Source organism: Anas acuta, chromosome 7 (assembly GCF_963932015.1).
Source record: "Anas acuta chromosome 7, bAnaAcu1.1, whole genome shotgun sequence".
In the NCBI taxonomy this organism is placed as follows: domain Eukaryota; kingdom Metazoa; phylum Chordata; class Aves; order Anseriformes; family Anatidae; genus Anas; species Anas acuta.
In genome coordinates this window covers 13,499,227-13,511,399 of record NC_088985.1, presented here as the reverse complement: position 1 = coordinate 13,511,399, position 12,173 = coordinate 13,499,227, and the positions used below count along the sequence as shown (strand labels likewise).

The following is a 12,173-nucleotide window of genomic DNA, read 5'->3' as shown; positions in this document are numbered from 1 at the left end:
GGTTTTTTTTTTGATCTTTTAATTCTGATGTTTGCATAATTAGATAAATGAAAGGTGATCACTTGCCTTCAGTTCCTACCTGCATATAAGAAGCAATCAATTTCAAATGGCGGGTGGCTTAATGTCGTGTTAATTCAATTCACGTTTAATCTTGTGGGTTCTTCTTCTGCCTTGTCTGATACACTTCTGTTATGTTCAAAGATACAGCATGTACTGTGTTTCTTGTAGAATAAAGCATAGTGTAAACTTGGGAAGTGTAACTATTTTGCAAAGGAAAGAGATGTCAAACGTCTAACAGTTTACAGCTGTTACATTTTTATTTTTAAAACTCATGAGTGAAGGTTCACTCCTCTGCTTTCTGTGTCCAGCCAGCAGAGGCCACGTCTTAGTTCATATTTCAGAATTACATGGGATTCAGGTTATATCTTTGTTTTCTGTTCCACGTTGCTGAGCACAGTTGAGGCAGAAGAAAACAGATAATCCTTTAGGGAAGTTATTCTTCACATTTCATACATTAATTTCACTGGAGTGTGGGTGCGTATGTTAATTTTGTATATGAAAAAGGAGTTTAATTTATGGGGACACTTAAAATTTGCTTGAAATAAGGGGACTTTTAATCTCTGAAAGCATCCCCGAAGTACAATTAACTATTCTGATCTCCTGATGACTCAACAGATGCTTCTGTAAACTAGAATACATCTGTCAGATGACAGAAGTGATATGCCACAGTATGTAATTTAAAATGCCTGTCCGTAAGCAGCCGTATCATGATAAATCCGGTGTAGGTGGCGATGATGTCCATCGTTCCAGTAGTCCTGTAGTAACCTTTCACTGGCAGCATTCGTTGTGCCTCTGTGCAAGTTGCTGCAGTCGCGTGAAATGTCCAACTGTTCTTTCGTGCCTTTGCAAACTTGTTTGGGTTTTTCTGCTTCTTTTTGGCTCCTTTTAAACACTCGCAGGCTGTTGAGTAATATTTTTAATAAAACAGCAGACCTAAAGGTTTTTGTGAGCCTTTCAGAAGATTCCCAGTAGCCAATCCAACTGATTTTAGACCGCACTCCATCTGTCTAGGAAAGAAAGAAAATACATTAGTAGTCCACACATGAGCAGCTTATTAGTTCATTTGGTATATGCAGTACAGTGATTCACGACTGATCTAAAATATTCATCCACAATTACTGGTGCAGCGCAGTTCAAAGTGCTTCAAATCGGTGGGTTTGACTGAGAAATTTAAGGAAAATAGCTGCAAATTGATTCTGTATGTAATTAATGAAACACTTCATTCTTATGTAAATATTAAATGCTTGGGTTTTTTGTTTTATTTTGTTTTGTTTTTTTCTTCCCTGCTACTGAGTCCTCCCCTCCCTGACCTCCATGGTGCTGTGTTTGTTCGAGAGGAGGGTGGGCGGGCTGGCATGGGGACGTGTCCTCTCGGGAGGAAGAATTAATTTCTAGCCAAGGCCACGAGTCACTTGCGGCACAAACAGCCCTCCTCCACCAGCTCTGCCCTCCCGGGTGTCCAGCCCACCCCCGGGGCTGGCAGGAGGCAGCGTTTGCCTGCGCCTCGCCTGTTGGAGCCTCCCCATCGCTCTCTTGCTAAAAGCACACGGTCGTTGACTGTGCTGTCCGTGCCCACATAAAGCTGGGGTGCAATCATGAGCTCCCCGGCCAGCTCTGCCCTCCGAGGGGAAGGGGAGAGCTCAGTGGCAGCCCCACATCTCCAAGGCTTGGAGCAGGGTCTCCCAGGGCTCATCTGCTGGAGTTTCTCTGCTGCTGTTGTGCCTGTTCGGAGCAGGGGGTAGATGCGATCAACTTGAATACGCGTTAAAAGCTTCTGGCATGTTGAAGAGAGGCCTTCTGAGGACACGAAAGAAGTGAGCGGATGTTTACACGGCTGTTAGAAGTGAGGTCGGTGAGGGAGGGCTGGGTTTTAGTTTAGGGTCTCTGCCCCCCCCTCTCGAGTGTCACAGAAAATTAATCCAAGTTTTACAAATGCCATCCGTGGAAGAGTTTAAGAACAGCCTGCAGTAAAACTTGCAAGATCCCGAGGCAAACTTGAGCTTGCTGTGCAGTGACTGTCTTTCCAGCTCAGATGTCCGCAGAGAGCACACGTTGTGCAACGCGTTCTGCTCTTGGCTGCCTCCCCGAGCCGAAGCCGGCCCAGAGTTTCAGCGTGGGCAGCCCGTCAGGGCTTGGCACGAGGGGAGGCCCTGCATGCTGCCCTCAAACCCTCCCAGAGGAGCAGAAAACCAAGATCCAGGGCTACCAGTTCGGGAGCACTTGCGTAACGGCTCGTGCCGTGGGATGGAGGAGAGAGGCGCCTGCTGCAGCCCATCTGCTGCAGCGAGCGGCTGGCAGGGGAGGCTGGGGGGCCCAGCACCGCCCTCAGACTGCGCCTAGCTGTAAGATCCCAAGATACGGCTCTTTCTCTCCAACACGTCTGTGCGATCGTTCCTTTCGGTGCTTTTATTTCTGTGACACGAACTTGCATAAAAGGCTTGGGTCTGTAAATGCAGGTTTGCCTCTATGTTCTGTAGGTCGTGGTGCTGCAGCTCTCCTCTCTTCTCTTCTGTGGAACAACAAAGCCCTTTGTGATGTCCCCTGCCCCGTGGTGCTCCATGTGGGGATGTGTGCGTGCAGTGCTTTCTGCTGCAGGAGGTGGTTTGAGTATCTCAGTGTTCAGTGAGCTGTCCTTAAGGACATCAACAAGAAGGACTCACACAAAATTCCCAGCTTCACAATTAGAGATTAAAATGCTTTTCCATAGGTTTTGGCATACCTGGTAGGAACAGTGGCAAAAAATGATGAAATGCAGATTTTTAGTAATGATTTGACTGGCAGCAAAATAGGATGTTAAAGTGACTTTTTTTTCCCCTTCTTCCAGAAGCGTGCAACTGTTTTCATTGGTGTGGCCCTCAGCACATCATTTGGAGTACCTTCTGTTCCAGTGGCTGTTTGCTACTAAGATCTGTTCTGATTTAGCCAAAAGGGGAGAAGTACCCACTTCTGTCTCTACTGTTATGAGTGCTAGATAATGCTGGGAATGGAAGTTTGTATATTTAAAAAAAAGCAACAACACACACATACGTATGTATCTGCAGCTGATATCACATAGCTGACCCTTACACTTTATTTTGTGGGAGACGGAGAGAGGTTATGTTTTCCTTAGATGCTTTAGTAAGAGCTCTTGGATAATGTTCTTTGGTTGTGAAAATGAGTGCTCCTGATTTTTCAACTTTCTCTGTTTTAAGAAGTGAAACGAGGATGTGGGGGGTTCACTTTCTGTGGGTAAGCTTAGAGCCCTCTTTTGTCATTGTTGTTTGAGGAAAGCGGACAAAGGAAAATTTTTGGTATTTCAGCAATGTTCGACAAAAGGGTTTTAGTAAACGAAGGTTCAGCTCAAAACTAAGTGACAGAAGTAGGGGGTTTCCACATGAAGAAACCTGTTTTACAAGTGCTTTTTTAACTAAGAAGAAAATTCTGAAGAGTTTTGCCTTAAAAAATCTGGGCACAAAGTTCTGAAAGGGTTTTACTGCTGTGGTTTTCTCTTTCTGTTTTTTGTTGTTGTTCTTGTCACTTCTTAAATCCTCTTCTTAATTTTTGCTGCTTTTTGTCATGTGTGTACTACTGTATATCTACTGTATATGCAACCTTGTCTCTTTCCTATTGTGTTAGGGAAGAATGGTTTCTGACCCAGATGAAACAGAACTTTTTGTTTATAAACAAGATGTTTAGTGTAATGAAATGAAGTGGAAAAGGTAACACACACACACGAGTAGTGTTTTAAGTTTCTTTCACCTCAGTGTTTTCCCTTAGTATAGTTTTTTTTTTTTCCACCAGCAAAAAAAATGTGCGTGTATTACATGCAGCCCTAACCAGTTTGCTCTGCTACCGTGCGTAAGTAGGAATGCCATAAAGATTTAAAGGAATACTCTACTGCCAAATCTAAGACATTTGTTAGTCTCAATGATGGCTTAATTTTTAGTATTCCTTGGTGCTTCATATCTTGACATTTCTTATGACCTACAATTAAAATGACTTTAGTGAAGTCTCAACCTATATCCAGATTGCTGAGTATGGTTGACTGTCTCCAGGGAAAGGCTTGAACTGCTTGCTAAATCAATTTGTTCTTTTCTCAAAACAGATTAAATATGTTTTACCGGTTTAAATTAAAAAATAAATAACCCCATATGACCTAACTGCTACATGTAAAATTAAAAACGCGCTCTGCTCGTTCCGAAGGGCAGGCATTTTGATGCCAACGGTGCGCTGATAGTATTCCACCAGAGAGAGAAGTCAATGGTTAAAAACAAGCATGTCTAATCCTGTCTCGCTGCTCTGTTAGTCTTGTTTGAGAATTAAGTTGATGGCACACTACTTGGGTGGGTGCTAACTGCTAGATGTGGCAATAATCTCCTTGCGCGGAGCCTGCGACGCTCTCCTGCTGCTGCGCCTCCTCCCTCCGGTGAGGTTCACATTCATCCTGATCGTGCACACCGCTTTCTTTCCAGGTCACCCAGCCTCCTCGCAGCCCTTCTTTTAGCAGGACTAGCTGCAGAACTCGCTTGTGACTCACCTGCACCATCAGTCGATGCTTCAATATGATTTTATTGGCTCCTCCTGCGCACAGCTTATTTTGTATCCAGCACACAGCAGAAGTACAGGGGATCGGCAGCTTCTGTGCCGCGCGGAGCTGCGCAGGACATGCAGGCAGCTGTACGCAGGGAGTAGGCTGCACTGGTTATGCCAGCAGCAGCCTTTGTTCCTTCAAACCACTTCCATGGCCGCGCTCGAGTGGGTTATTGTTTGAGGCTGTGTAAGTACAATAGGATAGAAGGGAAAGGGAAGGGGAATTTTTTTTCTAAAACAGAACAAAATAAACTAAAAAAAGTTGCTATGGAAATAGATGGCAAATGGTCTGTAATAATGGGATTTTTCAAGAGGTGTCCAACCTCCAGAACAATGGCTCGGCGCAAGCCAAGGTTAATAGTGCTCATTATCTTACGCTAGCGAGCTGGCAGCGCGCTCCTCTCTCACAAACACGCAGCCCAGCACGCTGCTGCCGGCTGCAGCTCAGGTGGGGACGGTCACTTGGGAAATGGTGGCGAGCCACACGCTGGGGTTGTGCTGGACTTGGCTGCCCCTGGGCTGTCCTTGGCTGCTTCTGGCCACAGCAGGAGCAGCCCGGCCGGGCAGGCAGGAGCTCGTGTCTGACAGCCCCACGCAGAGAGGTCACAGCACCTCTCGTCCCTGCTGCGCCTCAGGCCACAGCACCGGGGGGCTGCCGGGGCCACAGTGGTGGCAGCCCAGTGGCTTCGGGTGTGCTGGACAAAGCTGGGCCTCACATGTGGCAGGGGAAAGGGAAGGGGTTTGGGAAAGTTGTTGTCCAAGAAATGGGGTTGTAGTGGAGCAAGCCAGGAGAGGCAAAGGGTTTTGCTGTTGGTGCTGTAAACTGAAGATCGTAGCACTGCTTACTGCTGCCATCAGGTCTTATGCTCATGGAGTTTGACACAGCCCTAAAATCCCCTTATGTCTCAAAGTGAGGAAGTCACAAGCTGCATATGAGAAAAGGTGTGCTCGTTATTTTGTGTATTTCAAATAATGTCTAATGTAATTTTGAGATTGATTCCACTTCTGCTTTAAAGGAATCATTAAACTGAATTAAAGGTATATTAAAAAACAAAAACCACACAGAGGAAAAAAGCTCAAGGAAGTGGTGACTGAGTAAACAAACCTTTTGCTTTTGCCCCAGTGGAAAATAGGAAAAAACAAGCAAAACTGCAAGTTCTCATTGCTTTTCCGCTCTGCCCCATAGCAGGCCGCCTGCCTCCCCGGAGGCCTGCCAGCGGGAACAAGGCGCCGCGTGTGGCAGCCGCGAGCTGGGCACCATGTCAGAGCCTGGCGGCCTGGAGCAAAGCATGCTCTGCAGCCCCACAGCCTGTCTGCCGGTGACCCACTGATGCAGGGGAGATGGGGACACTCAGGGGCAGTGTGGCTGCCTTCTTCTGCCCCGCTTTGGAGGCAGATTTCTGCCCTTCGGTTTACATCCGTGCTGTAGCCAGCAGATGCTGTGTTGGTGGGATGGGTTGGTGTGCTTTTTGGGTTCTGTTTTGCTGAGGATTAGAGGGGGCCAAGCCTAGGCAAAGTTGACAGTTGTCATTCTGAAGCCACCATCCCTCTGACATCCTCATCACTTCTGCCCCTCCACATCTTTTCCTCCCACCTCTGATCCCCTTCCTTGCTCTGTTGCTGCCCGGGAAGGGAGCACAACACCCTTGGCAGGGCAAGGTGATCTTGGTTTACATTTCTGTGATGCTGTGAGCTTAGTCTCTCTTTTTCTCCCAGAAAGCACCTGGTGTGTATTGCTTACTTGAGCAACACTTTATGCTTCTCCTTCATACAGAGCTAGCAGACGTTTCAGCAGAAGACAGCATCAGACGCTCATCAGCCATACACACACCCAAGTTTCTAAAAACTCCTGAGCTGATCAAGGGCTACGCTAACTGATGAGGACAGCATTTAATATTTAAACATGTCTAGAAGTTCGTGTGTTTTCCGTGTGGCAGAAGTTCTCTTGCTGACCAGTGAGCTATGTAGGAAGCGCAGCACATTGTGTTCTTCACTTCTGACCCAGTTGCAGCCCGGGATACGTGAGAGCTGGGGTTGCCCACACTGTTTCACCGCGGTTGTACAGGAATTCCAAGCTTGAACATACTGCAGCTTAAGGAGGATAATGCTAGAACTCAGGAATAATTCATGAAAAGAGGAAAAAACCCTGAAGTGCACCTGCCTAATGTGTTTCCATAATAGGATTGTACAGCACACTTAATTGTCTGTCTTGGCAGTATTTCTGTCTTCTAGGTATTTCTGTTTGCATGTTTTGTTTGCTCTCTTTATTTTTGTTTGGGTATGTAGAGCTCAAGTTGCATTTTGTGTATGACAACTGCAGGTTTTACTCTGGGTTGTCCTTTGGATTAGAGTTCCTCGCTATTGCTTGAACCCAGCCGAGGCTGAGCACTGAGGCCAGCAGCAAGGTCCCCAGGGGCTGAGGAGGCATTGGGGGCCCCAGGTAGATCTGTTGGGGAAGGGGTGACTTGGTGGGACCAGGGCACAGTGAGAAGGCAGGGGGAAGGGTGGTGGTGCTTGAGCTGGGCCCGCTGTGGTGGTGCAGCTGGGCCTTTGGAGGCCTGAAGATGGGCTGCATCGCCTCCTTGTTGGCCTTCTTCCAGTCCCCTTTCACTGTTTCTCTCATGCTTTAATCATAAGGCTATGTGCTGTGCTTTGGCTGTGTCCTGTATATATGCCAACCTTTTCCATTCCTCCACCTCTGTAAAAACACCAAGAACCAAGGCCTTGGTCTTAAAAGCAAAACACTGAAACAGTGCAGTACGTTGGACCTCAGTTGGCAGTGGTGGCAGGGGCCGCAGGAGCCCTGAGGGGCCGTGGCCACCCCACGGGGAGCAAGGACAGCCCGGGGCTGGGGCAGTGGAGGAGGCCAGGCAGGGAGGGGAGAGGGAGTTTATGAGGCTTTAGGGCATGCCTGATGACCTCTGCAGCTTTGGTTTTCCCCTTGGAAGCCTAGAAATAGCACCTTCAAAACCAACAAGCAACAACAGCAAAACAAAGAGAAGCTGAAAGCTGAGGTTTCCGTGTGATGGTGGGACATCGGAGAGCTGGCTGTAGGAAAAATTCCTGTTATTGCAGGAGACATGATCAAATCGCCAGGGCTGGCAGCCCTGCTGTGCTGCCTCTCCCTCCTGCTCTCGGCCTCCACAGCCCGTGCTGCGTGTGCTGCTTGTCTCTTTCGCTGTATTGATTTTTACAGTGTAATCTACTCAGAGCAAGGGTTTTGTCTATTATGCGTTTGTAATGCACCACACATGCATTACTATAGAAATAATCTAATACAAAGTGCCTGGGATTTCAAACATCCAGTGTTTCATAGCCAAAACATTTGGCCAAGAAATAAACCTTCTGTTTTTGTGCTCCCTCTGCTGGATCCGTACGCGCAGGAATTGCTGGCTGTGCCTGGAGCTGCGGGCTCCCCTCTGTTCCCCAGCTCTCACTCCGGCAGCTTCACCATCCTGTGCTGTTTGGTGGATGCTTTCATGAAGCTCTTGGCTCTTCCCCGAGCCCTCTCAGTCAGCTGCATCACAGGATGCGAACTGGGGATCGATGAGAAATTGAGGCAGTGCACTGCACCGCAGCGAGGCTGTGGTTTGACACCAGGCAAGGTTGTTGATGCTGGTTTTACGGTGTTTCCAGTTGTTTCCTCTTCCCATACCCATCTATTCTCATTTTCAAGGCATAGCCCCCTACTCCCAAACTGTGCCAGTGTGACTGGCTTGAGGATCTTCCTAGAAATAGTCTGAGAGAACTGATCAGGCATTCAAAAAAGCTGTGTTTTTTTTTTTTTTTCCATAGGCTGAATGCAGTTGAGAGCAAACCCCTGCCTAGCATGCTGGCAGGGTTGGGGGCTGGCACGAGGGCCCAGGAACAGGCAGGGGTGATGGTCTGGCCTCTGAGCAGGTTGTGGGGTGAAAGCGTGGAGCAGATGCTGGTGGGGACCATGCCAGGGAAGCTGGGACCTGATTTACAAAAGGGGTGGGTGGTCTGTGATGTGAATTCACTGAAATGTTAATGGGATAGCCCTTTTCAGAGGTGCTTTATAAAACAAAACAGGAATTGTGGTGCCAGTTCTGCAGATGGAGGAACTAAAGCACAAAAGAGTGGAGCGAAGCGTTGGCTTCCCATTTCACAGCAGTGCAGTTTAAGCTGGTTTAAGCAGCCTCTGATCTACCCTCTGCCATCACGGCTGAGCACTCCTGCCCTCGTGCCCGCTCCCTGCGCTGAGTTGGCACAGCTGTTTATGAGACAGCATGCTGAAGGAAATGAGCTCCCTGATCCAGCTAACCGTGCAGCTGCACAACTGCAGGCTTGGAAGCGAGCGTCCAGGAGGGAGAAGTGAGAGGCAGAGTTGAAGCTGCCAAGCAAACGCCGCAGCCCGACTTGCTGAGGTCCTGTCCCGTCGCGCCGGCAGAGCCTGGGATAGTACCCAGCTCCTGGGGTGGGTGGAACAAAAGTTGATCCTTTGGCGGGAGGAACGAAGTTAGATAAATAATTAATTCAGACTTAATTAAAGACCTAGTCTGCGTTAGTTGAGAAAGTCATGTTAACACGTACTAAATCTGAATCAATTAGCATGTTTCCCTGGCTTGTATAAGCAGAACAAAAGCACTGGGGAAAACTTCTGGATGAGAATAAATATGTTCTGGGGGAAAACAGTCACAGTTCAATGAGGCCTTAAAAGCCAATCATTCACCCAGGGTGCCTGTCAATGTGTAACTTTTCTAGAATTGCCATTTGTTGCGGGCCGAGAACAGCAGAGTTCCCATCTGAAGCAGATTGTCCCTTGGTGGCACTATACATACCAGTGATGGGATGACTGTTTCTAGCATATGTTTTTCAGACATGTTTTTATTCATTGTGAATTGTCAGTGAGGAGGGTAAATAAGATTGCGTAACAAATGTTGCTGCAAGTAACAAGTTCTGTGAAAAACTCGAAGTTTTTCTGCTTTGTTGTTGGTCACCTGTGACTTCTGCATCACACGAGGTTATCCAAGTGCCTGCTTCCATTGCTGGTCATTGTGGAGGTTCTGCACTGGCCACGAGTTGCACGTTATTTTTTTCCACCAGACTTGTTTTTTCCTGTTCAGTGAAAAATTCTCTTGCGTGGAAGTTACTTGGAATTTAGTCAAAAGAGAAGCAAAATGTACTCATCGTGTTCCTTTCTTCAGTATGTGCTGAGTTCTAGAGCCTGGCAGCGTCAGCCTGTAAGGACACCTTGTCTGACTGCTGAAACAGCATGTAACAAAATACACAGTGCCCGTAAACATTCTGCAGTCTCCCTTTACAGTATTTCTTTATAATTAAAAAGCATTTCCTAGAAGTTGCGGTGCTGTGCCAATGTAATTCATAAGCTTGCTTTGTTTTGCTACAGTCAGGATGGTGTTTTTGAGGTATTTTGGTGTATCCATTTAAGCAGAGTTAGGGGGGTTGTTTATTTTTTTAATGGCACTTAGCCTGTAGCAGTCGGTGAGTGCCTGTATAAAGAGAACGGAAGAGACTTCAAGATGACTTTTAACTGGAGGGAAAAAAAAAAAAAAAGACCATTTACTGTTGGTAAACTTTGGTTTAAACCTCAACAGAATCCTGCTATCTTTTCCTCATCTCTTTTTTATGGACAAGAAAACCTGTAAGGCTTAAACTGCTGAAGCGATTCTCCAGAGTTGGGGGTAGCTGGAATTGTGGACCAAGTCTCAGATCTGGTGCTCCAGACTTGTTCCTGGGACTCCTAAATGTCCTTCATTTATCTCAGATCTGCGCAGCGAGCTTTTTCAAATGCTACCGTGTCACTCAGGAGAACGGAAGTATGATGTGCCTGTGCTTTTATTGCAGGAAACTGGATCTTGTTATGTGAGGGCATTGAGGAAACGTGCCCCAGCTACCGAGAGGAAGAAAGGCCGGTGGGGAATACTCAGGTAAGAAGGCTTTACGGACCAGCCGGCAGTAAGAAATACTTGGGGGCCTTCAGTCTTTTTCCAGACGCTGCTTCATGCTTTATGCTTTAACGACTGATCTGGTCACTATCAAAGTTTATTTGTTGTTTTAAGAAGCAGTCCTGTTTGGTCAATTGATTGCAACAACAAAACACTGCAAGCAAAGCCCTCAGCATAAACATTCCTCGGGCTATCCCTGGTACAGCTATTGATCGTGATACAGAATACAAACAAATTACTCTTTGCATGAGCCATTTGAGCTATAAAACACAGCAATAATATGTTCTACTTGCTGCCAATAAATGTGCATTTATAATAAACAAAGGAGAAATCCCTGAGTAGAAATGAACAGTAGTTTCAATAATGTGTTCAATATCTCATGTCCAGCTGTTGTACAGAATGAAAAAGCAGATAGTAGATGCTCTGCATTTTTTGTCCTCCCCCCTGTCTTTTGCTAACTTGTTCTACTACTGTTTTTTTTTTTTTGTTCAAGATATCTTAAGTATTTTGTAAAGCAATAGGTAGTTTCATCTTTGCCTTACTTCCAGTGCTGTTTAGAGCTTTTCAAATATTTGGTCAACATCTTAATTGTTTTGTGGACCAGCTGCCTTTCCTTACACTATCATGTGGCTCATCTCCTCTTTTACTCTTAATCACATCCCTGTGGCATTTCCTTGTATTGGCAAATATCATTAAAGAAACTTTCATGTATTTGTAGTTGTTTTGAATGCAGCTGAAATGGGAGGGAGGAGTCGGTACCCTTGTGACCATCACCACCAGGGGTGCCTGGATGATAACTGAATCCGTTTCCAAAAGGATAAAGCTAATGATCATCAGAGCATAGATTTTTTTTTTAATCTGCTGTACCATGCTCGTATAATCCTCCTCCCCTTCATCCATATTTTCAGTGCTGCACTTTGATGAGCTACAGACAGTTGACCCGAAGGCATTTCTTGATGAACATCTCTGTCTGCTCTCAGCCTTGAAAAACTCAACCTTTTCAAGAGCTGCATGGGAGAAAAATGTGTAAGACTAATATTTATAGGCTGAAAGAGAGGGGAGAGGAAAGAATCAAGTGTAAAACTTGCTTCCAGCAGAAATGCCATCCCTCTTTTACCTCTGATAATTAGAAGCGTTTCTGACATGGCTACTAAAGCGAGTTAGTGGTGTGTGCCTGCCATTTGCTGTGCTTTTATACTGCAGAACTGTTTCCCTTTTTGTATGGCATTGCTTTGTTCTATTTTGTTTTAAGACAAAACAAATATTTCAACTGATACCCAACTATTACATTATGATTCATCCATACTCCTACATGTTAAATGATTAGTTCCAAGTACTTACACGATTGTTTGCAAAATGGAAGGTTGTTATTCAAGCTCACATTTTAAGTACTTTTTTGTAACATTTAGCAAAGCTCATATGCATAAATCCTTTCATTAATAGCTCTAACTAAAATCGTACTGGAAGATTAGAAGAAGGAGGGTTTTTAACTGTGCCGTATTTTGCACTGGGAAAAGATCTTGAAAATATTGAGAAATACAATAGTACTGATTATAACTGTAACAGGAGATTTGGAGGACATGGCAAATGTTTTTAGTAGTGCCTTAAAGAGTA

At 45.9% G+C, this 12,173-nt stretch overlaps 1 protein-coding gene across 12 annotated transcripts in view; it reads left to right on the top strand.

Moving 5' to 3' along the window:
- The window catches only part of ZMIZ1 (zinc finger MIZ-type containing 1), a 344,474-nt gene that overhangs the window by 104,601 nt on the left and 227,700 nt on the right, over positions 1 to 12,173 (top strand). For 10 of the 12 annotated variants that reach the window (XM_068689469.1, XM_068689467.1, XM_068689458.1 and 7 more), the window contains one exon: positions 10,459 to 10,541. The gene's annotated coding sequence lies outside the window, so the exon portion shown is untranslated. Of the gene's footprint in view, positions 1 to 10,458; positions 10,542 to 11,467; positions 11,586 to 12,173 lie in introns of all 12 variants that reach the window. The other 2 variants (XM_068689461.1, XM_068689465.1) reach the window with 1 other exon arrangement.